At 58.4% G+C, this 26574-nt stretch overlaps 1 pseudogene; it reads right to left on the bottom strand.

Moving 5' to 3' along the window:
• Positions 1 to 864: 864 nt before the first annotated feature.
• On the bottom strand, positions 865 to 26171 carry LOC133357782 (inositol polyphosphate-4-phosphatase type I A-like; annotated as a pseudogene).
• Positions 26172 to 26574: the final 403 nt, after the last annotated feature.

The raw sequence follows: 26574 nt of genomic DNA on the forward strand, positions 1-26574 counted from the left end.
GGTTAGGGGTAGAGTTAGTGAGGGTTAGGGGTAGTGAGGGTGAGGGTGAGAGTTAGTGAGTGGTAGAGTTAGTGAGGGGTAGAATTAGTGAGGGTTAGGGGTAGTGAGGGTTAGGGGTAGTGAGGGTTAGTGAGGGTTAGGGTTAGTGTGGGTTAAGGGTAGTGGTAGAGTTAGTGAGGGTTAGTGGTAGTGTTAGTGAGGGTGAGAGTTAGTGAGTGGTAGAGTTAGTGAGGGTTAGGGGTAGTAGTAGAGTTAATGAGGGTTAGTGGTAGGGTTAGTGAGGGTGAGAGTTAGTTAGTGGTAGAGTTAGTGAGGGTTAGAGTTAGTGAGGGTTAGGGGTAGTGAGGGTGAGGGGTAGGGTTAGTGAGGGTTAGTGAGGGTTAGGGTTAGTGAGGGTTAGGGGTAGTGAGGGTGAGGGGTAGAGTTAGTGAGGGTTAGTGGTAGGGTTAGTGAGGGTGAGAGTTAGTGAGTGGTAGGGTTAGTGAGGGTTAGGGGTAGTGAGGGTTAGGGTTAGTGAGGGTTAGGGGTAGTGAGGGTTAGTGGTAGAGTTAGTGAGAGTTAGAGAGGGTTAGTGAGGGTGAGAGTTAGTGAGGGTGAGAGTTAGTGTGGGTGAGAGTTAGTGAGGGTTAGGGGTAGGGGTAGAGTTAGTGAGGGGTAGAGTTAGTGAGGGTGAGAGTTAGTGTGGGTGAGAGTTAGTGTGGGTAAGAGTTAGTGAGGGTGAGAGTTAGTGTGGGTGAGAGTTAGTGTGGGTGAGAGTTAGTGAGGGTTAGGGGTAGGGGTAGAGTTAGTGAGGGGTAGAGTTAGTGAGGGTGAGAGTTAGTGTGGGTGAGAGTTAGTGAGGGTGAGAGTTAGTGTGGGTGAGAGTTAGTGAGGGTTAGGGGTAGGGGTAGAGTTAGTGAGGGTAGAGTTAGTGAGGGTGAGAGTTAGTGTGGGTGAGAGTTAGTGAGGGTTAGGGGTAGGGGTAGAGTTAGTGAGGGGTAGAGTTAGTGAGGGTGAGAGTTAGTGTGGGTGAGAGTTAGTGTGGGTAAGAGTTAGTGAGGGTTAGGTGTATGGGGTAGAATTAGTGAGGGTGAGAGTTAGTGTGGGTGAGAGTTAGTGAGGGTGAGAGTTAGTGAGGGTTAGGTGTATGGGGTAGAATTAGTGAGGGTGAGAGTTAGTGTGGGTGAGAGTTAGTGAGGGTGAGAGTTAGTGAGGGTTAGGTGTATGGGTAGAATTAGTGAGGGTGAGAGTTAGTGTGGGGTAGAGTTAGTGAGGGTAAGAGTTAGTGAGGGTGAGAGTTAGTGTGGGTGAGAGTTAGTGAGGGTTAGGTGTATGGGGTAGAGTTAGTGAGGATTAGTGAGGGGTAGTGAGGGTTAGAGTTAGTGAGGGTGAGAGTTAGTGTGGGTGAGAGTTAGTGTGGGGTAGAGTTAGTGAGGATTAGTGAGGGGTAGTGAGGGTTAGAGTTAGTGAGGGTGAGAGTTAGTGTGGGTGAGAGTTAGTGTGGGGTAGAGTTAGTGAGGATTAGTGAGGGGTAGTGAGGGTTAGAGTTAGTGAGGGTGAGAGTTAGTGTGGGGTAGAGTTAGTGAGGATTAGTGAGGGGTAGTGAGGGTGAGAGATTGTGAGGATTAGGCACACCCTGTGACGTTTGCTCCTCGTTCGACACAACACGGCAATCACGTCACCCGCAAATCACTCGCAGGGCAATCATCTCTCCAGCTCCTCACCGGCCAACACCCACCCACCCAGCGGGCAGGGGGGGGGTGTGAGAGGGGGGGGTGGCCTTGCCATGGGCTGGCCTCTGAAACGTTCCCTTCCACAGGAATCAACAACAAAGACCTGGACAGGGAGGGTTGTGGCCTTGCCATGGCCTCTGAAAGTTCCCTTCCACAGAAGGCGACAACAAAGAACTGGACAGGGCTGGGTGGATGTGGCCTTGCCATGGGCTGGGCTCTGAAACGTTCCCTTCCATAGGAATCAACAACAAAGACCTGGACAGGGGTTTGGTGGATGTGGCCTTGCCATGGCCTCTGAAACGTTCCCTTCCACAGAAGGCGACAACAAAAACCTGGACCGGGGTGGGTGGTTGTGGCCTTGTCATGCCTCTGAAACGTTCCCTACCACAGGAATCAACAACAAAGACCTGGACCGGGGTGGGTGGTTGTGGCCTTGCCTCGGCCCCTGAAACGTTCCCTTCCACAGGAGACGACAACGCAGAGCTGGACAGAGCGTGCACGATAGCAACGTGCCGTGTCCGTCCCACTGCCGCATGGCGGTCGCCTGCTGGCTCTCACCGCCCCCACCACCACCACCACCACCGCCACCACCGCCACCACCGCCACCGCTTCACGTGTCCACCTTCCCGTACGTCCCCTCGGGTGGCCGGTAGAAGCGCGGGAAGGTGGCGAGCTGCAGCGTGTGGAACGCGTAGCGTCGACAGCCCACGTTCTTGGCAGCGTTCTCCAGCCGGCAGCCCTCACTGGACAAAGACAAAGGTGCAACCCGTCCCCCCACCCCCCACCCCCAGCATAGCCATCAACAGAGTGTCGTTAGTGAGCGGCACCTGCGGAGGCCGGCACGGCACGGCGCACTCACCACCGGTGAAATGTTAACTACCTCGCCTGGTCTACAGGAGGTCGTGGGTTCGATCTAAACCCCGCAGATGCCTGCTGTATATTTGGAGTTTGCGTGTCTCTCTCTCTCCCCGTGGTGAGATGTTAACTACCTCGCCTGGTCTACAGGAGGTCGTGGGTTCGATCCCGACCCTGACGCCTGCTGCTGTATACAGAGAGTGTGCGTGTCTCTCTCTCTCTCTCTCTCCGCTGGTCGCGTGGATTTGTCTCCGCGTCCTCCAGTTTTTGCCCTCCACATTTAGAATCGACGTCACGTGTTTGAGAATTATTTGGCTGCTGCGAACATCCACGCTGACGATGAGCCACTTCGCCATCATTTGTGGCCAGGTCACTTCTGCAAAGAGCTAAACATCTCAGTGGGCTTCGCCTCGTAAACTAGCAAGAGAGTTTAAGAGTTCATCTTCTTGGTTCTTTCGGTAAAGTCACGTAGAATGGAAATAATAAAATAATAAAATAAAACATAATAAAATAATTCTCACGACGTTTCGGCCACAACGCAAGTAGCCGTGATAATTATTGTATTATGTTTTATTTTATTATTTTATTATTTCCATTCTACGTGATGACTTTACCTGAAAGAACCAACAAGATGAATCCCTGCAGTCACGTAAGAAGCTTTAAATCGAAATTTAGGTGTTAGGATGTTAAAACACCAAACTGAAATCTTTCACAAGGAATCGTGTCTGCATTAACCACAATGCTTGTGGGCAGAATGCAAACAAAAAACACACTCTGATAATATATGCATTGTCTTTGAAATTGATTGGTCCAGACCAGAGGAAGCCAAAAAGCCCTTTAGCGTCCTCTGGTCTTCTACGTGACTTTACCGAAAGAACCAAGAAGATGAATCCTTGCAGTCACGAAAGAAGCTTTAAATCGAAGTGTAAGAGTTGTTATAGCCACAACAAGTCACCCTCGCCCCGCACTGCCCACCTGCGCATGCAGTTGAGGGCCGCAGAGAAGGCGGAGGCCGGGAGGCCGTGGCGGTCCCTGAGCAGGGCGCACTGCTCCAGTGTCACCGACATGGCCGTGCGGTCCTTGGCGCTCTTGCAGCTCGTCACGCGCACGCCACGCAGACGCTGGCACACCTGTACGTGCACACGCACGCACACACGCATGTGCACACGCAGGTACACACGCACGTGCACACGCACGTGCACACGCACGTACACACGCACGCGCACACACACACACGGACGCACACGCGCGCACCTCCGATAAGCTTGATTGGTGGCGAGGTGAGTGCATGGCGAGGGGCAAGTTTGTGCGTCAAAACTTCTCTCGCGCCGTGCGTAGGCCAACCCTGCTCATCGCAGGTGCGGCATCGAGGGCGGGCGCGGGGCAGCGAGCGCCGGTGTGGGGTGACGGGGGGGGGCAGGTGAGGGGGGGGGAGGGGGGAGGTGAGGGGTGAGGTGAGGAGGGGTGAGGTGAGGGGTGAGGTGAGGGGTGAGGGGGTGAGGTGAGGGGTGAGGTGAGGGGTGAGGTGAGGGGTGAGGTGAGGGGTGAGGGGGTGAGGTGAGGGGGTGAGGTGAGGGGTGAGGTGAGGGGTGAGGTGAGGGGTGAGGTGAGGGGTGAGGTGAGGGGGTGAGGTGAGGGGTGAGGTGAGGGGTGAGGTGAGGGGTGAGGTGAGGGGATGAGGTGAGGGGGTGAGGTGAGGGGCAGGTGGCGGGGGGGGGGGGGGAGTCCAAGGGGCAGCCCTCACCTGTGCGGCCGCCTGCAGGACGTGGACGTTCTTGTTGCGCCGAGAGGCGGCCGACTTGGCGAGCTCCTCCAGCAGCTCCGGGAGGGGGCGCCAGCAGCCAGGGGGGGGAGCGTCGCCCCGCGGCTCTGCTGCACAGACAAAGGTCCCACACCCCCCCACCCCCCGACCCCCACGCGCGTAGCCTTGACGGACCGGTTGGGGAGCGTGCGACGTGGGTGGCGTGGTGAGGTCGTGGGTTCGATCCCGACCCTGACGCCTGCTGCTGTATATTTAGAGTTTGCGTGTCTCTCTCCCCGTGGTGAGATGTTGACTACCTCGCCTGGTCTACAGGAGGTCGTGGGTTCGATCCCGACCCAGACGCCTGCTGCTGTATATTTGGAGTTTGCGTGTCTCTCTCCCCGTGGTGAGATGTTAACTACCTCGCCTGGTCTACAGGAGGTCGTAGGTTCGATCCCGACCCTGACGATGCCTGCTGCTGTATATTTGGAGTTTGCGTGTCTCTCTCTCTCCCCGTGGTCGCATGGATTTGTCTCCGCATCCTCCAGTTTTTGACCTCCACATTTAGAATCGACGTCGCGCGTTTGAGAATTATTTGGCTGCTATGAACATCCACGCCGACTTTTGCCGTGCCCAGGCAAGCCCGCGACCGGGACGGGTAATTGTCACCGGTGTTGGCCGCGAGCGGGAATAGAATTCGGGTCGCCGGGTTCGTAGTGAACGGCGCGGTAACCGCTGCGTTACCGCTCCCCAGGTGCAGACACACACGAAGAAAAAACAAAGATACCCTGTATAGCCTGAACAGACTGTTGGGGCAAGTGCTGTTAGCGAGCACATATGAAGGCCGGCACGGCAAACGAGGGGGTGGGAGGCCAGCACCACGCCCGGCCGCCTTTGTCTCCCCAGTGGCGATGTTTACTACACACCGCACCGGGTACTCATTTGAGGCTGAGTCAACCAAGGGGAGGCCCAGGACCGGTTCATATAATCGTCACTGGTGTTGGCCGTGAGCGGGAATCGAACCCACGTCACCGGGATCGTAGCGCTAACCGCTACACCACCGCTCCCCACACACACAGACAAAGATACCCCGTATAGCCTGAACAGACTGTTGGGGCAAGTGCTGTTAGCGAGCACCTATGAAGGCCGGCACGGCGCACAAGGACAATGGGTGGCCAGCACCACGCCCGGCCATACACGCACACACACACGCACGCGCACAGGTACACACACACGCGCACAGGTACACACGCTCACACGCGTGCAGGTACGAGGGAGCTACTCACGGGAGGGCAGGTAGGCGCACGCAAGCTTGTGGTAGGCACGCAGACGCTCACAACTCTCAACACACAGCTGCTCCTGCAGAGACGTGTCCCCGTGAAACCTACAGGCGGAGACACGGAGACACGGAGACATGAGACACGCACAGACACCACGTGCAGAGACATGGAGACACTGAGACACAGAGACATCACATGCTGAGACACCACACACACAGAGACACCACACACACAGAGACACCACACACACAGAGACACTCACACAGAGAAACTCACACACAGAGACACACTCACACAGAGACACCGCACACACAGAGACATCGCACATACAGAGACACACACACACAGAGACATCGCACACACAGAGACACAAAGACAAAGACAAAGATCCCCCGTATAGCCTGAACAGACTGTAGGGGCAAGTGCTGTTAGCGAGCACCTATGAAGGCCGGAACGGTACACGAGGGGGTGGGTGGCCAGCACCACGCCCGACCGCCTTTGTCTCCCTAGTGGCGATGTTTACACACCACACCAGGTACTCATTTAAGGCTGAGTCGACCTAGGGGAGGCCCAGGACCGGTTCAGATAATCGTCACTGGTGTTAGCCGTGAGCGGGAATCGAACCCGGGTCGCCAGGTTCATAGCGCAGCGCGCTAACCGCTACACTACCGCTCCCCACAGAGACACGCACACACAGAGACACACACACACAGAGACACACGCACACAGAGACACTCACACACAGAGACACACTCACACAGAGACACCGCACACACAGAGACATCGCACACACAGAGACACTCACACACAGAGACACTCACACACAGAGACATCGCACACACAGAGACACACACACACAGAGACACACACAGAGACACTCACACAGAGACACCGCACACACAGAGACACTCACACACACAGAGGCACGCACACACACAGAGACACGCACACACACAGAGACACTCACACACACAGAGGCACGCACACACACAGAGACACTCACACACACACAGAGACACACACACACAGAGACACACACAGAGACACTCACACACACAGAGGCACGCACACACACAGAGACACTCACACACACACAGAGACACACACACACAGAGACACACACAGAGACACACACACACAGGTGGTGGGTGGGGGTCGAGTTGGTGGGTGGGGAGCGAGGTGGTGGGTGGGGGTCGAGTTGGTGGGTGGGGAGCGAGGTGGTGGGTAGGGAGCGACGTGGTTGGTGGGGAGCGAGGTGGTGGAGCGAGCGAGGTGGTGGAGCGAGCGAGCAAGGTGGTGGAGCGAGGTGGTGGGTGGTAAGCGACGTGGTGGAGTGAGGTGGTGGGTGGTGGAGCGAGGTGGTGGGTGGTGGAGCGAGGTGGTGGAGCGAGGTGGTGGGTGGTGGAGCGAGGTGATGGAGCGAGGTGGTGGGTGGTGGAGCGAGGTGGTGGAGCGAGGTGGTGGGTGGTGGAGCGAGGTGGTGGAGCGACGTGATGGAGCGAGCGAGCGACTCGCCTTTCGACAAGCGTCTGCTGCTCGTTGATGCCGATGCTGAAGAGTGCGCTGCTGACGGGGACGAGGGCCCCGTCCCTCAGGGGCTCGGGCAGCGTGCGGAACATCGCCACGGGCAGAGGGACGCTCACCACGCAGCCCTCCCTGCGCACACCGCACGCGCCGCGTGATGAGAGTATCGCCGCGTGTGTGCTGCGCGTGTGCTGCGAGTGTGCTGCATGTGTGCTGCGTGTGTGTGCTGCGTGTGTGTGCTGTGTGTGTGTGCTGTGTGTGTGTGCTGTGTGTGTGTGCTGCGTGTGCTGTGTGCTGTGTGTGTGCTGCGTGTGTGTGCTGTGTGTGTGTGCTGCGTGTGCTGTGTGTGTGCTGTGTGTGTGTGCTGTGTGTGTGCTGCGTGTACTGCGTGTGCCGCGTGTGTACTGCGTGTGTACCGCGTGTGTGCCGCGTGTGTACTGCGTGTGTGCCGCGTGTGTACTGCGTGTGTACCGCGTGTGTACTGCGTGTGCTGTATGTGTACTGCGTGTGTACCGCTTGTGTACTGCGTGTGTACCGCGTGTGTACTGCGTGTGTACCGCGTGTGTAATGCATTTGTGCTGCGTGTGTGCCGTGTTTACCGCGTGTCTGCCGCGTGTTCGTGCGCGCATGTACTGTGTGTACTGCGTGTGTACTGTGTGTACTGCGTGTGTACCGCGTGTGTACCGCGTGTTCGTGCGCGCATGTACTGTGTGTACTGCGTGTGTACTGTGTGTACTGCGTGTGTACCGCGTGTGTACCGCGTGTTCGTGCGCGCATGTACTGTGTGCAAGGGCAGCGATGGAGCAGGGGGTCAGCGCTACGCTGCGCTACGAACCCGGCGACCCGAGTTCGATTCCCACTCACAGCCGTCAACACCCGTGACGATTATCTGAACCGGTGCTGGGCCTCACCTAGGTCGACTCAGCCTCAAATGAGTAGCCGGTGCGGCGTGTTAATATCGCCACTGGGGAGACAAAGGCGGCCGGGCGCGGTGCTGGCCACCCACCCCCTTGTGCACCGTTCCGGCTTTCATCGGTGCTGCTCGCTAACAGCACTTGCCCTAACAGTCTGTTGAGGCTACGCGGGGGATCTTTATCTTTGTACTGCGTGCGCGTGCGAGTTACCCGTCCTCTGTCAGAGACGGCAGCAGGCTGTCCCCCTCGGAGCCGGGAGGCGACAGGGTGAGACGCAGGGAGACGCGGTGAGACAGGTCCATCACGGACACTGCCATGTCCTCCAGCATCGCCTGCTCATCCCCTACGCACGGAGAGAGACGGCAAGAGACAGACAGAGAGAGACAACTAGCACGGTATCAGCAAGGCTCGATTAGTGCGACTCGCTACTCTACGGGACGTCTGGCAAAAGCGTTAGCGAGCTGCAGGGTGCACAACATTCTCGGGCACCTGGTGTGACGGGGTACCGCAAGATAACACTACCTCGCCTGGTATGCAGGAGGTCGTGGGTTCGATCCAGACCCTGACGCCTGCTGTATATTTGGAGTTTGCGTGTCTCTCTCGCTCTCCCCGTGGTGAGATGTTAACTACCTCGCCTGGTATGCAGGAGGTCGTGGGTTCGATCCAGACCCTGATGCCTGCTGTATATTTGGAGTTTGCGTGTCTCTCCCTCTCTCTCCGTGGTGGTGTGGATTTTTCTCCGAGTCCTCCAGTTTTTCCCCTCTACGTTCAGAGTCAACGTCACCGCTTTCATAGTATTTGGCTGCTGCTGCTACAAATGTCCACGTAACACTTTGCCGAGCCGTCATTCGTGATCGCCAGGCCGCTCCCGAAAACAAGAGCTCCCGTAACACAGTATCTTGGTGGGGCCTTGCACAGAGTTTGAGAATAGGTGTGTACTCACCGTAGGTGCTCAGGAGGGGTGGGGCCTTGCACAGAGTTTGAGGATAGGTGGGTACTCACCGTAGGTGCTCAGGAGGCTCTCGAAGCACACGAGGAGGCCCGCGTGCTGCAGCTGCTGCAGGAACGCCGCGTCGCCGAGACCCGCACGCAGGCGCAGCACGCAGCCCACCACCAGCGCCGACAGCTGGGGAGGGAGACAAAGACGGAGGTGGGGGGGGGGAGTCATGAAGCCAGCGATCAGGGAGAGACGAGGGTTGGGGTCGCGAAGCCAGTGATGAGGGTGATGATACAAAGATGGCAGGTGAGAGGGGGGTGGGTGATCACGTAGCCAGTGAAGAGGGGATCGAACCCTCGACCTCCTGCATACCAGGCGAGGTAGTTAACATCTCCTAGCCACCGTGATGCTCATGAGGCAGGGAGACAAAGGGGCTGTGAGGGGGGGGGTGTCGGTGTCGGTGGTGGTGGGTGGCGGTGAGCGGGGGGGGGGGGGGGGAGGGTGGCGGTGAGCGGTGGGGGGGGTGGTGGGTGGCGGTGAGCGGGGTGGGGGGTGGTGGGTGGCAGTGAGCGGGGTGGGGGTGGGTGGGTAGTGGTGAGCGGTGGTGGTGGGGGTGGCGGTGAGCGGGGGGGGGGGGAGGGTGGCGGTGAGCGGTGGGGGGGGGTGGTGGGTGGCAGTGAGCGGGGTGGGGGGGTGGTGGGTGGCAGTGAGCGGGGGTGGGGGGTGGTGGGTGGCGGGTGAGCGGTGGGGTGGTGGGGGGGTGGTGGGTGGCGGTGAGCGGTGGGGTTGGTGGGGGGTGGTGGGTGGCGGTGAGCGGTGGGGTGGTGGGTGGCGGTGAGCGGTGGGGTGGTGGGGGGGGTGGGTGGCGGTGAGCGGTGGGGTGGTGGGTGGCGGTGAGCGGTGGGGTGGTGGTGGCGGTGAGCGGTGGGTGGTGGGGGGTGGTGGGTGGCGGTGAGCGGTGGGGTGGTGGGTGGCGGTGAGCGGTGGGGTGGTGGGTGGCGGTGAGCGGTGGGGTGGTGGGTGGCGGTGAGCGGTGGGGTGGTGGGGGTGGGTGGGTGGCGGTGAGCGGTTGGGGTGGTGGGTGGAGGTGAGCGTGGGGTGGTGGGGGGTGGTGGGTGGCGGTGAGCGGTGGGGTGGTGGGTGGCGGGTGAGCGGTGGGGTGGTGGGGGGTGGTGGGTGGCGGTGAGAGGTGGGGTGGTGGGTGGCGGTGAGCGGTGGGGTGGTGGGGGTGGTGGGTGGCGAGTGAGCGGGTGGGGTGGTGGGTGGCGGTGAGCGGTGGGGTGGTGGGTGGCGGTGAGCGGTGGGGTGGTGGGTGGCGGTGAGCGGTGGGGGTGGGGTGGTGGGTGGCGGTGAGCGGTGGGGTGGTGGGTGGCGGTGAGCGGTGGGGTGGTGGGTGGCGGTGAGCGGTGGGGGTGGTGGGTGGCGGTGAGCGGTGGGGTGGTGGGTGGCGTGAGCGGTGGGGTGGTGGGTGGCGGTGAGCGGTGGGGTGGTGGGGGGTGGTGGGTGGCGGTGAGCGGTGGGGTGGTGGGTGGCGGTGAGCGGTGGGGGTGGGGGTGGCGGTGAGCGTGGGGTGGTGGGGGGTGGTGGGTGGCGGTGAGCGGTGGGGTGGTGGGGGGTGGTGGGTGGCGGTGAGCGGTGGGGTGGTGGGGGGTGGTGGGTGGCGGTGAGCGGTGGGGTGGTGGGGGTGGTGGGTGGCGGTGAGCGGTGGGGTGGTGGGGGGCGGTGGGTGGCGGTGAGCGGTGGGGTGGTGGGGGGCGGTGGTGGTGGCGGTGAGCGGTGGGGTGGGGGTGGGGGTGGGTGGCGGTGAGCGGTGGGGTGGTGGGGGCGGTGGGTGGCGGTGAGCGGTGGGGTGGTGGGGTGGCGGTGGGTGGCGGTGAGCGGTGGGGTGGTGGGTGGCGGTGAGCGGTGGGGTGGTGGGGGGTGGTGTGGGGTGGTGGGGGGTGGTGGGTGGCGGTGAGCGGTGGGGGGTGGTGGGTGGCGGTGGTTCACGGTGTGGGAATCGACGACGTCCCGCCGGTGGCTCAGCGACGAGCCCCAGCAGGCTTCGCTCTCCAGGGCGATCGCCAGCAGGGCCCGGGCAGCGCCATCGCACGCGGCGCTCACGCGGGGCGCCAGCAGCGACACGCGTGCAAGCAGGTCTGCAAAGACAAAGATCCCCCACGTAGCCTGTAACAGACTGTCGGGGCAAGTGCTGTTAGCGAGCACCTATGAAGGCCGGCACGGCACACGAGGGGGTGGGTGGCCAGCACCACGCCCGGCCGCCTTTGTCTCCCCAGTGGCGATGTTTACTACACACCGCACCAGGTACTCATTTGAGGCCGAGTCAACCTAAAGGGAGGCCCAGGACCGGTCTAGATAATCGTCACCGGTGTTGGCCGTGAGCGGGAATCGAACCGGGGTTCGCCGGGTTCGTGGCGCAGCGTGGCGCTAACCGCTGCACCACCGCTCCCCGTACGCAGGTCTGCACCCGCAGACACACAAGACAAAGACCCCCCATGTAGCCCACACAGGCTGTACGGGCCAAGTGCTGGTAGCAGCGCCCGATCAAGGCCGGCACGGCACACGAGGGGGTGACGTGGCCCGCACCGCCACGCCTGGCCACCTGTGTCTCTCTCAGATGTTGACGGGTTCGATGCGCAGCGTGCCCACTGCTGCACCACAACGTGCCCCACTGCTGCACCACAACGTGCCCCACTACTGCACCACAGCATGCCCCACTGCAGCACCACAACGTGCCCCACTGCAGCACCACAACGTGCCCCACTGCAGCACCACAGCGTGCCCCACTGCAGCACCACAACGTGCTCCACTGCTGCACCACTGCTGCACCACTGCTGCACCACAACGTGCCCCACTACTGCACCACAGCATGCCCCACTGCAGCACCACAACGTGCCCCACTGCAGCACCACAACGTGCCCCACTGCTGCACCACAACGTGCTCCACTGCTGCACCACTGCTGCACCACTGCTGCACCACACACACCGTCCTTACCGTGTTCAGGTCCTGAACTCAGCAACAGCAATTCCAGCTCCTCCTCCACTCTGCTCAGCAACAGCCTCTAAGTACAAACACACAGAGTGAGTACACACACAGAGTGAGTACACACACACAGAGTGAGTACACAGAGTACACACACAGAGTACACACACAGTACACACACAGTGAGTACACACACAGAGTGAGTACACACACAGAGTAAGTACACACACAGAGTGAGTACACACACAGAGTGAGTACACACTCACTCCTCACTCACTCAGGAATGGAACTCGGGTCGCCGGCTTCGCGGCGCAGCGTAGCGCTAACCGCTGCACCACCGCTCCCTACACACACTCACTCTGATAAGAACGCTCGCTCACACACCCACTCACCCATTCACGGCGTGACGCCACCCGCAGCGTGGAGCTTGTGGATGAGCCGGTGGCGGCGGTTGTGGCAGCGAGTCCCGTCTCCTGGCCCTCGCTCCGCATCAGCCGCAACACGGCCTCACACACCGCTTCCCGCTCACACAGCGACACCAGCTGCTGCGTCTGTGGGGGTGCGGGAGGAAGGGGGGTGTGACGGGGGGGGGGGGTGGGAGTGTGAGTGGGTGAGTGTGAGTGGGTGAGTGAGAGTGAGTGGGTGAGTGAGAATGTGAGTGGGTGAGTGAGAGTGTGAGTGGGTGAGTGCGAGTGGGCGAGCGTGAGTGGGCGAGAGTGAGTGGGTGAGTGAGCGTGCGAGTGGGTGAGTGCGAGTGAGAGTGGGCGAGCGTGTGGGCGAGCGTGTGGGTGAGCGTGTGAGTGGGCGAGCGAGAGTGGGTGAGCATGAGTGCGAGTGGGCGAGCGTGTGGGCGAGCGTGTGGGTGAGCATGCGAGTGGGCGAGCGTGAGTGTGAGCCTTGCTGCGAGCGGGCGCGGGGCCTAGCGGGCCATGGGTGACCGGGTGAGCGTGAGTGGGTGAGTGCGAGTGCGGCGGGCGTCGCGTCCCTCACCGCGTCAACCAGGTGAGCGAGGTGAGCGGAGAGCTCTTCGGTGGTGAGCGGCGAGGCGGCGAGAGATGCGTGGTGCGAGTCGAACCGAAGCTTCAGCTTCCAGAGACGCTGCAGCAGAGACCTCATCTCGTCCTGCTCACCCAGCACACTGGGAGGGGGGGGGGGGGGCAGGGTGAGAGACAGCTTGGATCACGACCTACAAGACCATCACTCAAAACTGCTCTAGAGGATTCATCTTCTTGGTTCATTCGGTAAAGTCACGTAGAAGGAAAATAATAAAAATAAAACTTAATAAAATAATTCTCACGACGTTTCGGCCACAACGCAAGCAGCCGTCTTCAGGTGAAGAACAGGTCTGTTGGGAAGACAGAGTCTGAATGACCTGTTCTTCACCTGAAGACGGCTGCTTGCGTTGTGGCCGAAACGTCGTGAGAATTATTTTATTATGTTTTATTTTATTATTTTATTATTTCCCTTCTACGTGACTTTACCGAAAGAACCAAGAAGATGAATCCCTGCAGTCACGAAGCTTTAAATTGCTCTAGAGGAGTCGTACAACCCTAGCTGCCACTGCTATCCAGTGGCCTGAAATCAAATCTATCGCTACGGATGACCAATGCGAGAAATCATCATGTATTTTTAAATCCTTTATATTAAGTTCGCTTGCTTGCTTGCGTGCTTGCTTGCTTGCTTACGACCGTGCAAATCTTTCGGTCGTTTTTTAACCCACTTCCCGTGATCCAATCGAGCTGACATTTTGCACACAGACTCGTTGTGCGAGACAATTAATGTTCGTGAAAAAAAAAATCCAAAATGTTACACTATTTAGGGAAAACAAATTAAGTATTTAATTACCAATTGCTTAATACTGGCAGACAATCATCTGACCCATAGGTGGCAGCCATCTCAAGCCAGAGGACGAGAGGACTCTAGCCGCCATGCATATAAAGGATTTAGAGTGAAAAACGTTGTTTTTACGGGTTATACGTATTATTATAATGTGCTGCTGCTGCTACTACTATTGCTACTCCTGCTATTATAGATTTGACTCATGCAGCTAGCGAAGGCTGCTAGGTTTAGTAGTATATGTTATGCATGTCGCTATTGTTAACTTCCAATCACATTTCTTATGATCACTGTTACATTGTTTTTGTAGCATTATTTTAGTAATTTCTAGAAACGTTTAGTTTAGCCCGATTTTTTCATGTAGTATAGAGTTAGACTTAAACATTTTTATCTAAATTGCATTATGATTGTTATTGTGATCTAACAAAAAAATTGGATTTTTTTTCACGGTTTCGTACGCAGTATAAACAAATGGTGCTTTTCCTGGAAGATTTTATTGTTTTTGTAGGGGATGGTTCAATTTGCGCACAGTAAATTGCAGAGGTGTGGACTCGAGTCATGTGACTTGGACTCGAGTCAGACTCGAGTCATGAATTTGATGACTTCAGACTCGACTTGGACTTGCATAACAATGACTTTGTCCGACCTCTGAGGTGTGGACTCGAGTCATGTGACTTGGACTCGAGTCAGACTCGAGTCATGAATTTGATGACTTCAGACTCGACTTGGACTTGCATAACAATGACTTTGTCCCACCTCTGAGGTGTGGACTCAAGTCATGTGACTTGGACTCGAGTCAGACTCGAGTCATGAATTTGATGACTTCAGACTCGACTTGGACTTGCATAACAATGACTTTGTCCCACCTCTGGTAAATTGTAAATGTATCTTGTCATTTTACTGTTTGTTGCGGTCGCACCCGAATCAAGAGCCGAATAACTCACGGGGTAATTCCAAACGAATGAAACTGAAAACTGAAACGGGGGGCAAACGAGATGGAGAGAGAGAAGAGAGAGAAGAGAGAGGGGGGGCAGAGAGACAAGGGGAGAATGATGGAGAGGAAGAGAGTGAGAGAAAGAGAGTTAGAGGGATAGGTGAGTCATGAGTAGAGGTGAGTGGAGGTGAGTGATGATCGGGGGGGGGGTCTGTAAACCTCCTCACCCGAGGCGGGCCCCCCGTGCCATCAGACTCCGCAGCCCCCCGCCCTTGAATCCGAGGACGTGGGCCGCGGGGGCTCCCACAGTCACCACGTCGTACGTGCAGTCTGGGGGGCACCGCACACGGACGCATTTGTCTCCCGCGACATCGTACTGGCGGCGTGCGACTGGGCGTGTCGTCACCGTGTCTGTGTGTGTGCGTGTCGTCACGTGTCTCTGCATGCACCGTGTCTCTGCGTGTGCGTGTCGTCACCGTGTCTCTGCGTGTGCGTGTCGTCACCGTGTCTCTGCGTGTGCGTGTCGTCACCGTGTCTCTGCGTGTGCGTGTCGTCACCGTGTCTCTGTGTGTGTGTGTTGTTACTGTGTCTCTGCGTGTGCGTGTCGTCAGCGTGTCTCTGTGTGTGCGTGTCGTCACCGTGTCTCTGTGTGTGCGTGTCGTCACGTCTCTGCGTGTGCGTGTCGTCACGTGTCTCTGTGTGTGCGTGTTGTCAGCATACCGCGCCGCGTGTCATCCCCGTGTCTCTGTGTACGCGTGTCGTCACCGTGTCTCTGCTTATGCATCGTCAGCGTACCACGCTGCGTGTGCGTGTCGTCACCGTGTCTCTGTGTGTGAGTGTCGTCACGTGTCTCTGTGTGTGCGTGTCGTCACCGTGTCTCTGTGTGTGAGTGTCGTCACGTGTCTCTGTGTCTGCGTGTCGTCACCGTGTCTCTGTGTGTGAGTGTCGTCACCGTGTCTCTGTGTGCGCGTGTCGTCACGTGTCTCTGTGTGTGCGTATCGTCACGTGTCTCTGTGTGTGCGTGTCGTCACGTGTCTCTGTGTGTGCGTGTTGTCACGTGTCTCTGTGTGCGCGTGTCGTCACGTGTCTCTGTGTGTGCGTATCGTCACGTGTCTCTGTGTGTGCGTGTCGTCACGTGTCTCTGTGTGTGCGTGTCGTCACGTGTCTCTGCGTGTGCGTGTCGTCACGTGTCTCTGCGTGCGCGTGTCGTCACGTGTCTCTGCGTGTGCGTGTCGTCACCGTGACTCTGTGTGTGCGTGTGGTCCCCGTGTCTCTGTGTGTCGTAACCGTGTCTCTGTGTGTGCGTGTCGTCACCGTGTCTCTGCGTGTGCGTGTCGTCACGTGTCTCTGCGATTGCGTGTCGTCACCGTGTCTCTGCGTGTGCGTGTCGTCACCGTGTCTCTGCGTGTGGTCCCCGTGTCTCTGCGTGTGCGTGTCGTCACCGTGTCTCTGTGTGTGCGTGTCGTCACCATGTCTCTGCGTGTACGTGTCGTCACCGTGTCTCTGCGTGTGCATCGTCAGCGTACCGCGCCGCGTGTGCGTGTCGTCACGTGTCTCTGCGTGTGCGTGTCGTCACGTGTCTCTGCGTGTGCATCGTCAGCGTACCACGCCGCGTGTGCGTGTCGTCACGTGTCCTCCGCGTGTGCATCGTCAGCGTACCATGCCGCGTGTGCGTGTCGTCACGTGTCTCTGCGTGTGCATCGTCAAGCGTACCACGCCGCGTGTGCGTGGCGTCACGTGTCTCTGCGTGTGCATCGTCCAGCGTACCACGCCGCGTGTGCGTGTCGTCACGTGTCTCTGCGTGTGCATCGTCAGCGTACCACGCCGGTGTGCGTGTCGTCACGTGTCTCTGCGTGTGCATCGTCAGCGTACCACGCCGCGTGGTGCGTGTCGTCACGTGTCTCTGCGTGTGCATCGTCAGCGTACCACGCCGCGTGTGCGTGTCATCCCCGTGTCTCTGCGTGTGCATCGTCAGCGTACCGCGCCGCGTGTGCGTGTCGTCACGTGTCTCTGCGTGTGCGTGTCGTCACGTGTCTCTGCGTGTGCATCGTCAGCGTACCACGCCGCGTGTGCGTTGTCGTCACGTGTCTCCGCGTTGCGTGTCGTCACGTGTCTCTGTGTGTGCGTGTCGTCACGTGTCTCTGCGTTGCGTGTCGTCACGTGTCTCTGCGTGTGCATCGTCAGCGTACCGCGCCGCGTGTGCGTGGTCGTCACTTTCTCCAGCGTGTGCGTGTCGTCCCCTGTCCTCTGCGTGTGTGCATCGTCAGCGTACCGCGCCGCTGTGTGTGCGTCCTGCACCCGCAGCCGCTGCACGTGCAGGTTAATGGGCACGAAGGAGAGCGCTCGCTCCCTCCGCAGACGGCTCGCCTTGAAGTTCGGCCCTGTACAAAGGCAAAGATCCCCCACATAGCCTCAGCAGGCCTTTGGGACAGGTGGTGCTAGCACGCACCTACGCGCCTGGTGAGCGTGCGTGTGAGAGTGTGCGAGTCACCGTGTGAGCGGGGGTGAGGAGTCGAGTCGTGGCGTGAGAGTGGGGTGGTGTGAGAGTGTGTGGTGCGTAGTTGGTGACACCGTGGTGAGCGTGGCGGGGAGTGTGGTGGTGAGGAGTGTGGTGGTGAGTAGTGTGGTGAGTCACCGTGGTGAGCGTGGCGGTGAGGAGTGTGGTGAGTCGTGGTGGTGAGGAGTGTGGCGAGTCACCGTGGTGAGCGTGTGGTGAGGAGTGTGGCGAGTCACGGTGGTGAGCGTTGGCGGTGAGGAGTGTGGTGAGTCACGTGGTGAGCGTGGCGGTGAGGAGTGTGGTGAGTCACCGGGTGGTGAGCGTTGGCGGTGAGGAGTGTGGTGGTGGTGAGGAGTGTGGTGGTGATAGTGTGGTGAGTCACCGTGGTGAGCGTGGCGGTTAGGAGTGTGGTGGTGGTGAGGGGTGTGGTGGTGAGTAGTGTGGTGGAGTCACCGTGTGAGCGTGGCGGTGAGGAGTGTGGTGAGTCGTGGGTGGTGAGGAGTGTGGCGAGTCACCGTGGTGAGCGTGGCGGTGAGGAGTGTGGCGAGTCACCGTGGTGAGCGTGGCGGTGAGGAGTGTGGCGAGTCACCGTGGTGAGCGTGGCGGTGAGGAGTGTGGTGAGTCACCGTGGTGAGCGTGGCGGTGAGGAGTGTGGTGGTGGTGAGGAGTGTGGTGGTGAGTAGTGTGGTGAGTCACCGTGGTGAGCGTGGCGGTGGAGTGTGTGGTGGTGGTGAGGTGTGGTGGTGAGTAGTGTGGTGAGTCACCGTGGTGAGCGTGGCGGTGAGGAGTGTGGTGAGTCGTGGTGGTGAGTGTGGCGAGTCACCGTGGTGAGCGTGGTGGTGAGGATGTGGCGAGTCACGGTGGTGAGCGTGGCGGTGAGAGTGTGGTGAGTCACGTGTGAGCGTGGCGGTGAGGAGTGTGAGTCACCGTGGTGGCGTGGGGTGAGGTGTGGTGGTGGTGAGGATGTGGTGGTGAGTAGTGTGGTGAGTCACCGTGGTGACGTGGCGGTGAGGAGTGTGTGGTGGTGAGGATGTGGTGGTGAGTAGTGTGGTGAGTCACCGTGGTGAGCGTGGCGGTGAGGAGTGTGGTGAGTCGTGGTGGTGAGGAGTGTGGCGAGTCACCGTGGTGAGCGTGGTGGTGAGGAGTGTGGCGAGTCACGGTGGTGAGCGTGGCGGTGAGGAGTGTGGTGAGTCACGGTGGTGAGCGTGGCGGTGAGGAGTGTGGTGAGTCACCGTGGTGAGCGTGGCGGTGAGGAGTGTGGTGCGTGACCGTGGTGAGCGTGGTGGTGAGGAGTGTGGTGAGTCACCGTGGTGAGCGTGGCGGTGAGGAGTGTGGCGAGCCACGGTGGTGAGCGTGGTGGTGAGGAGTGTGGTGAGTCACCGTGGTGAGCATGGTGGTGAGGAGTGTGGTGAGTCACCGTGGTGAGCGTGGCGGTGAGGAGTGTGGTGAGTCACCGTGGTGAGCGTGGTGGTGAGGAGCGTGGCGAGCCACAGTGGTGAGCGTGGCGGTGAGGAGTGTGGTGGTGGTGAGGAGCGTGGCGAGTCACCGTGGTGAGCGTGGTGGTGTGGAGTGTGGTGAGTCACCGTGGTGAGCATAGCGGTGAGGAGTGTGGTGAGCCACGGTGGTGAGCGTGGTGGTGAGGAGTGTGGCGAGCCACAGTGGTGAGCGTGGTGGTGAGGAGTGTGGCGGTGGTGAGCGTGGCGGTGAGGAGTGTGGTGAGTCACCGAGGTGAGCGTGGCGGTGAGGAGTGTGGTCGGTGGTGAGCGTGGCGGTGAGGAGTGTGGTGAGTGACCGTGGTGAGCGTGGTGGTGAGGAGTGTGGTGAGTCACCGTGGTGAGCGTGGCGGTGAGGAGTGTGGTGAGTCACGGTGGTGAGTGTGGTGGTGAGGAGTGTGGTGAGTCACCGTGGTGAGCGTGGTGGTGAGGAGTGTGGCGAGCCACCGTGGTGAGCGTGGCGGCGAGGAGTGTGGTGGTGGTGAGGAGTGTGGTGAGTCACCGTGGTGAGCGTGGTGGTGAGGAGAGTGGTGAGTCACCGTGGTGAGCGTGGTGGTGAGGAGAGTGGTGAGTCACTGTGGTGAGCGTGGTGGTGAGGAGTGTGGTGAGTCACCGTGGTGAGCGTGGTGGTGAGGAGAGTGGTGAGTCACTGTGGTGAGCGTGGCGGTGAGGAGTGTGGTGAGTCACCGTGGTGAGCGTGGTGGTGAGGAGTGTGGTGAGTCACCGTGGTGAGCGTGGTGGTGAGGAGTGTGGTGAGTCACCGTGGTGAGCGTGGTGGTGAGGAGTGTGGTGAGTCACTGTGGTGAGCGTGGTGGTGAGGAGTGTGGTGAGTCACCGAGGTGAGCGTGGCGGTGAGGAGTGTGGCGGTGGTGAGCGTGGCGGTGAGGAGTGTGGTGAGTGACCGTGGTGAGCGTGGTGGTGAGGAGTGTGGTGAGTCACCGTGGTGAGCGTGGCGGTGAGGAGTGTGGTGAGTCACGGTGGTGAGTGTGGTGGTGAGGAGTGTGGTGAGTTACCGTGGTGAGCGTGGTGGTGAGGAGTGTGGCGAGCCACCGTGGTGAGCGTGGCGGCGAGGAGTGTGGTGGTGGTGAGGAGTGTGGTGAGTCACCGTGGTGAGCGTGGTGGTGAGGAGAGTGGTGAGTCACCGTGGTGAGCGTGGTGGTGAGGAGAGTGGTGAGTCACTGTGGTGAGCGTGGTGGTGAGGAGTGTGGTGAGTCACCGTGGTGAGCGTGGTGGTGAGGAGAGTGGTGAGTCACTGTGGTGAGCGTGGCGGTGAGGAGTGTGGTGAGTCACCGTGGTGAGCGTGGTGGTGAGGAGTGTGGTGAGTCACCGTGGTGAGCGTGGTGGTGAGGAGTGTGGTGAGTCACCGTGGTGAGCGTGGTGGTGAGGAGTGTGGTGAGTCACCGTGGTGAGCGTGCAGGCTGGTGAGGGCCTCTGTGTAGGCCTCCACGTGTTCTGTGCCCAGGGACAGGGAGGCGTTGGCGCCGCTCTTCCACGCGGGCGGGAAGAAGGGGTCCACACTTTGCAGTAGAGAGAGCCTGGCAGGTCAAGGGGACGACAAACACACCAGGGGTACAAAGACAAAGATCCCCCCGTGTAGCCTTTAACGGGCTGTTGAGGCAAGTGCTGCTAGAGGGTAGCACCGAAAAGCAGGCGCAGCACACGAGGGGGTGGGTGGCCAGCACCACGCCCGGCCGCCTTTGTCTCTCCCCCAGTGGCGATGTTTACTGCACACCGCTATGGGTACTCATTTGAGGCCTGGGACTGGTTCAGATAATCGTCAGCGGTGTTGACCGTGAGCGGGAATCGAACCCGGGTCGCCAGGATTGTAGCGCAGCGATAACCGCTACACTACGGGATACACACACGGGGTACACACACAAGTGCGTGTGTCTCTGTGTCTCTGTGTCTCTCCATGCCTCTACCCGTGTCTCTGCGTGCGCGTCTCTGCATCGCTCCGTGTGTCGCGACGTTCTTACCCCATGCCCCTAGAGGACATCCGTGAAAAAGAGCTTGCGAGCTCGTCGGATTCCTCCGGTGTACACAAATATTCTCATTCTGTCTCCGTGTCTCTGCTCGTGTCTCTCCGTGTCTCTGCCCGCGTCTCTGCGCGTGTCTCTTCGTGTCTCTGTGCGTGTCTCTGCCCGCGTCTCTACGCGCGTGTCTCTCCGTGTCTCTGCGCGTGTCTCTCCGCGTCTCTGCTTGTGTCTCTGCGCGTGTCTCTCCGCGTCTCTGCGCGTGTCTCTGCGCGTGTCTCTCCGCGTCTCTGCGCGTGTCTCTGCGCGTGTCTCTCCGTGTCTCTGCGCGTGTCTCTCCGCGTCTCTGCGCGTGTCTCTGCGCGTGTCTCTCCGCGTCTCTGCGCGTGTCTCTGCCCGCGTCCCTCTGCACGTGTCTCTCCGCGTCTCTGCGCGTGTCTCTCCGCGTCTCTGCGCGTGTCTCTGTGCGTGTCCCTCTGCGCGTGTCTCTGCCCGCGTGTCTCTGCGCGTGTCTCTCCGTGTCTCTGCGCGTGTCTCTGCCCGCGTCCCTCTGCGCGTGTCTCTCCGCGTCTCTGCGCGTGTCTCTGCCCGCGTCCCTCCGCGCGTGTCTCTCCGTGTCCCTCCGCGCGTGTCTCTCCGCGTCTCCGCGCGTGTCTCTGCGCGTCTCTGCTGTGCGCGTGCGATGCGAGGGAGCGCACCACGCCGACAGCTGGCGGAGTCTCATCTGCAGCAGCTGGCGCGGAACGTGGAAGGAGAGACGCGACTCGGCCATGCGCTCCTGCACCGCGAGCAGCGGCCGCTGCGGCGCCTCCACGTGGCCCGGCACGCTGGTACGTGCGCACGCACTCGTTGCAGAACACTGCCGACGAGACAGAGGCACAGTTCCCATTCCCCGTGCCGCCTGTTCGCGCGGGCGGCCGCGCCTGCCAGGGCCGCACGCGCTTCCGATAAGCGCGGACGGCTACATACGGTGCGGAAGAAGGTCAGACGTAGGCTACGTACGTATGGACACGTGCGCGGACGGACACGTGTACGCGCACACACGCTCGCTGCTTCGCTCACACACTCGCTCACTCGTTCACGCGCTCACTCGCCCACTCGCTCATTCCTTCACGCACTCACTCACCCACTCGCTCACTCGCCCACTTGCTCATTCCTTCACCCACTCGTTCACGCACTCACTCGCCCACTCGTTCATTCCTTCACCAACTCGTTCACGCACTCACTCGCCCACTCGCTCATTCCTTCACGCACTCGTGCACTCACTCACCAACTCACCGACTCACGCAAAAAGTTAAAGCTAAAGGGCCCCCCGCCCCTGTATAGCCCACACCGGGTACTGAGGCAAATGCCCGTTAGTGAGCGGCAGCACCTATCAAGGCTGCATATGGACGCAGACACAAAGATCCCACATATAGCCTTAACAGACTGTAGGGGCAAGTGCTGTTAGCGAGCACCTATGAAGGTCGCAACGGTACACGAGGGGGTGGGTGGCCAGCACCACGCCCGACCGCCTTTGTCTCCCCAGTAGCGATGTTTACTCCACACCGTACCAGGTACTCGAGGCCGAGTCGACCTAGGGGAGTCCCAGGACCGGTTCAGATAATTGTCACCGGTGTTGGCCGTGAGTGGAGATCGAACTCGTGTCGCCGGGTTCATAGCACAGCGTGCTAACCGCTACACCACCGCTCCCCCAGACACACACACATATGCACACACACTCACTATTTACCTCGCCTGCTCACTCACTCATTCACTCGCTCATTCGTTCATTCACTCACTCATCCACTCAGTCGCACACTGACGCATGCCCTGCCAGCGATGATGATGGTGATAATGTGAGTTAAAACGATGTCAATAATGTTGTTATTGATGATGGTGATGTTGGTGATGTTTGTAATGATCATGAAGATGATGCTGGCGATGTTAGTGATGACGTTAGTCACGATGAAATTAGTGATGATGATGATGACGATGTTAGTAATGATGTTTGCAATCGTGATGATGGTGGTGATGTTAGTGATGATGATGTTGGTGATGATGATGTTAGCAATGATGATGTTCATGATGGTGATGTTTGTGATGATGATGTTGGTAATGATGTTAGCAATGATGATGTTCATGATGGTGATGTTAGTGATGATGATGTTCATGATGGTGATGTTAGTGATGATGGTGTTGGTAATGATGTTCGCAATGATGATGTTTGTGATGATGATGTTAGCGATGATGTTAGCCATGATGTTGGCGATGATGGCGATGATGGTGACGGTGGTGATGATGATGAGGACGATGTTAGTAACGATGTTTGCAATCGTGATGATGGTGGTGATGTTAGTGATGATGATGTTGGTAATGATGTTGGCAATGATGATGTTCATGATGATGATGATGTTAGCCATGATGTTAGCGATGATGGCGATGATGACGATGATGGCGACGATGGCGACGGTGGTGACGGTGGTGATGATGGTGACGATGGTGACGATGGTGGTGGTGATGCCATCGCTCACTGGTCCTGAGGAACTCGTCATGGAGGAGGCTGTGGTAGCGCTTTGCTCGCCACTCGGGAATCCCACGGGGGCCCTGGACAGCGTTGGGATGGGGGGGGGGGCAGCGGGGGGGGGGGGGCAGCGGGGGGGGAGTCGTGGGCAGGGGGGGGCAGTGGAGGGGGGGGGGGCAGCAGAGGGGGGGAGCAGGGGGGTAAGTGGTAATGAATTTGTATCACTGCAGTGTGGATACACAGTGATGGGGCTGGTGTATGGGGTATGGGTTGTGGGGTAGTGGTAGGGGTGTGGGGGTAGAGATAGGGGGGGTAGTGGCAGGGGTATGGGCTATGAGGGTAGAGAGAGGGGGGGGTAGGGGTGTGGGCTATGAGGAGTAGAGAGAGGGGGGGTGTGGGCTATGAGTAGAGAGAGGGGGGGGTAGGGGTATGGGCTATGAGGTGTAGCGAGAGGGGTATGGGCTATGAGTGTGGGCTATGAGTAGGGTCGTGATCCAATATCTCGTCCCCGCTCACCAGCAGTGGTGAGGAAGCCACCGTCTCCTCACCACTGTCGCTCGCCCAGCCTTGCAGCCTCACCTCACCAGCACTCACTCCCTGGTCCGATCTGCAGAGACAGAGACCCACACAGACTCACACAGAGAGCCATAGACTCACACAGAGACCCATAGACTTACACAGAGGCTCACAGACTCACATTGAGACCCACAGACTCACACAGAGACCCATAGACTCACACAGAGACCCATAGACTCACACAGAGACCCAAAGACTCACACAGAGAGCCATAGACTCACATTGAGACCCATAGACTCACACAGAGACCCATAGACTCGCACAGAGAGCCATAGACTCACAGACACGGAGCTGTGGCTATGAGATGATGGTCTCACCCTGGTCACCAATGACTACGCAGGAAACAAGACCGCAACAGTGAAGAGGTCAGATCGGGGTCAGGATCAAGCCATGGTCAGGTCACGAGCGGCCAGCTCAAAGGGTCAGGGTCAGAGTGAGGTGGGTGGTGTTGAGCTCACTTCAAGGGGAGGCTGAGCTTGCCTCCGCCACGCAGAAGCTCCTCCACCGAACATTCCACCTTTCCCAGAACCTTCACCTGAGCACGACAAAGACAAATGTCCCCCGTGTAGCCTTAACAGACTGTTGGGGCAAGTGCTGTTTATTTTGTTTTTCAGGTAAGGCGCACTGAATTATGGGGTCGTCCATAAATGACGTCACGCACCTAGGGGGGGGGGGGGTTGAGAAATGTGACGTCACGTCATCAAAATGCGCAACTTTAAATAAATATAGACAACACGTTCTACTTAATTAAATAGACGTTTTAATAAATGTTTTCTCCTACAACATCAGAGTGCAGCGCCACATTAAATGCGCACTACAATGACAATAGTTTAAAGCGATTTGAAGCATGTTTTATTTTTTGGGGGTGGGGGGGCAGAGATTTGTGACGTCATATTTGAGGGGGGGGTCTGACTTTTTGTGACGCCGTGTGACGAGAGAGAGGGGGGGGGTCAAAACTCGTCCAAAATCACGTGACGTCACTTATGGACGGCCCCTATAGAGATTTTTTTCAGGAGCAACCAGGCCACAAATGATCTCTCAGCAGGGTGGTTGATATCATCATCATCATCGCGTGGAAGTGTACAACAGCAGCCAACCACTCCAAACACCATTGGAACCTCATTTGCCGGTAAAAAAATATACCACTGCAGGTATTGTGGTCTATGCAAACATGACTCCTTGTAAAAAAGGTGTCAGTTTTGTTGCCAGATAGAAGGGTAAAAAAAATTATCATATGTTTTACTGGCAAATGAGGTACCAATGGTGTAAATGTTTACCCCGAGCTCTCATACTCTGATGGTGCATTGTCTTTGAGTTGTGCGCCTTTTGGCGTCATCTGGTCCAACACCATGTGAGACTAGGCTCTAAGGAAAGCTGTCTCGGGTGTGGACCAATCAACTTCAAGGACAGTGCACATTATCAGAGTTGTGTTTTTTGTTTGCATTATGACTGCAGGTATTGTGGTCTATACTCCAACCACGTGACGTTGATTCTAAATGTGGAGGGGAAAACCGGAGGACCTGGAGATAAAACCACGCGACCTCGGTGAGAGAGAGAGAGACACCGCAAACTCCAAATCTACAGCAGAGGTCGCAACCGGGTACCCGATACCCGTACCCTACCCGATACCCGGCTACCCGTACCCGGCCAGGTACGGGTACGGGTAGACTGTGAGTCACTGGTGAGTCACCGTTTGTCACTCATTTCCCAACGTCTTGTCTCTTCTCACAATTCAAGTTCCTAGAATCAACCCACCCGCGCCTGAACATGGCTTCATCCCAGAGGTCGCAATCAGGTACCCGATACCCGTACCCTACCTGTACCCGGCCGGGTACGGGTACGGGTACGGCCGGGTACGGGTACGGGTACCCGTTTGTGACCCTGGTGCGGCTGGGTACGGGTACGAGTAAGGAATCAAAACCCGTTTGCGACCTCTGATCTACAGTCAGTGATATCCAACTCGTTTTCGAGTTGGGTGTCCAAGTGCGGTGCCAGGGTGCGGTGCTCCCTCACTCCGTCGGGGCCACTCCGATCGCGGGAGTCGCACACCGAGACGCAGATCCTCAGCGGGCGCGGAGCGGGGAAGAACGCGGCGCTCACCAGGAACTCGGGCGCACACGTCGCCTGCACCCGCCACACCGCGCCGTGTACACTCACCATACACACCCATACCATACACACACACACACTCACCATACACACACACACCATACACACTGCAACGTGTACACTCACCGTACACACCCATACCGTACACACTCACCATACACACCCATACCATGTATACTCACCGTACACACCCACACCATACACACTGCAACGTGTACACTCACCATACACACCCACACCATGTACACTCACCATACACACCCACACCATACACCGCGCATCGTGTACACTCACCATACACACCCACACCATGTATACTCACCATACACACACACCACACCATACACACCGCATCGTGTACACTCACCGTACACACCCACACCATGTACACACCATACACACCCACACCGTACACATTCACCATACACACCCACACCATGTACACACCATACACACCCACACCGTACACATTCACCATACACACCCACACCATGTACACTCACCATACACACCCATACCATACACACTCACCATTCACACCCATACCATGTATACTCACCATACACCCACACTCACCATACACACCCATACCATGTATACTCACCATACACACCCACACCATACACACTGCAACGTGTACACTCACCATACACACCCATACCATGTATACTCACCATACACACCCACACCATACACACTGCAACGTG

Source organism: Lethenteron reissneri, chromosome 59 (assembly GCF_015708825.2).
Source record: "Lethenteron reissneri isolate LAM-NWPU_2019-01 chromosome 59, ASM1570882v1, whole genome shotgun sequence".
NCBI lineage: Eukaryota > Metazoa > Chordata > Hyperoartia > Petromyzontiformes > Petromyzontidae > Lethenteron > Lethenteron reissneri.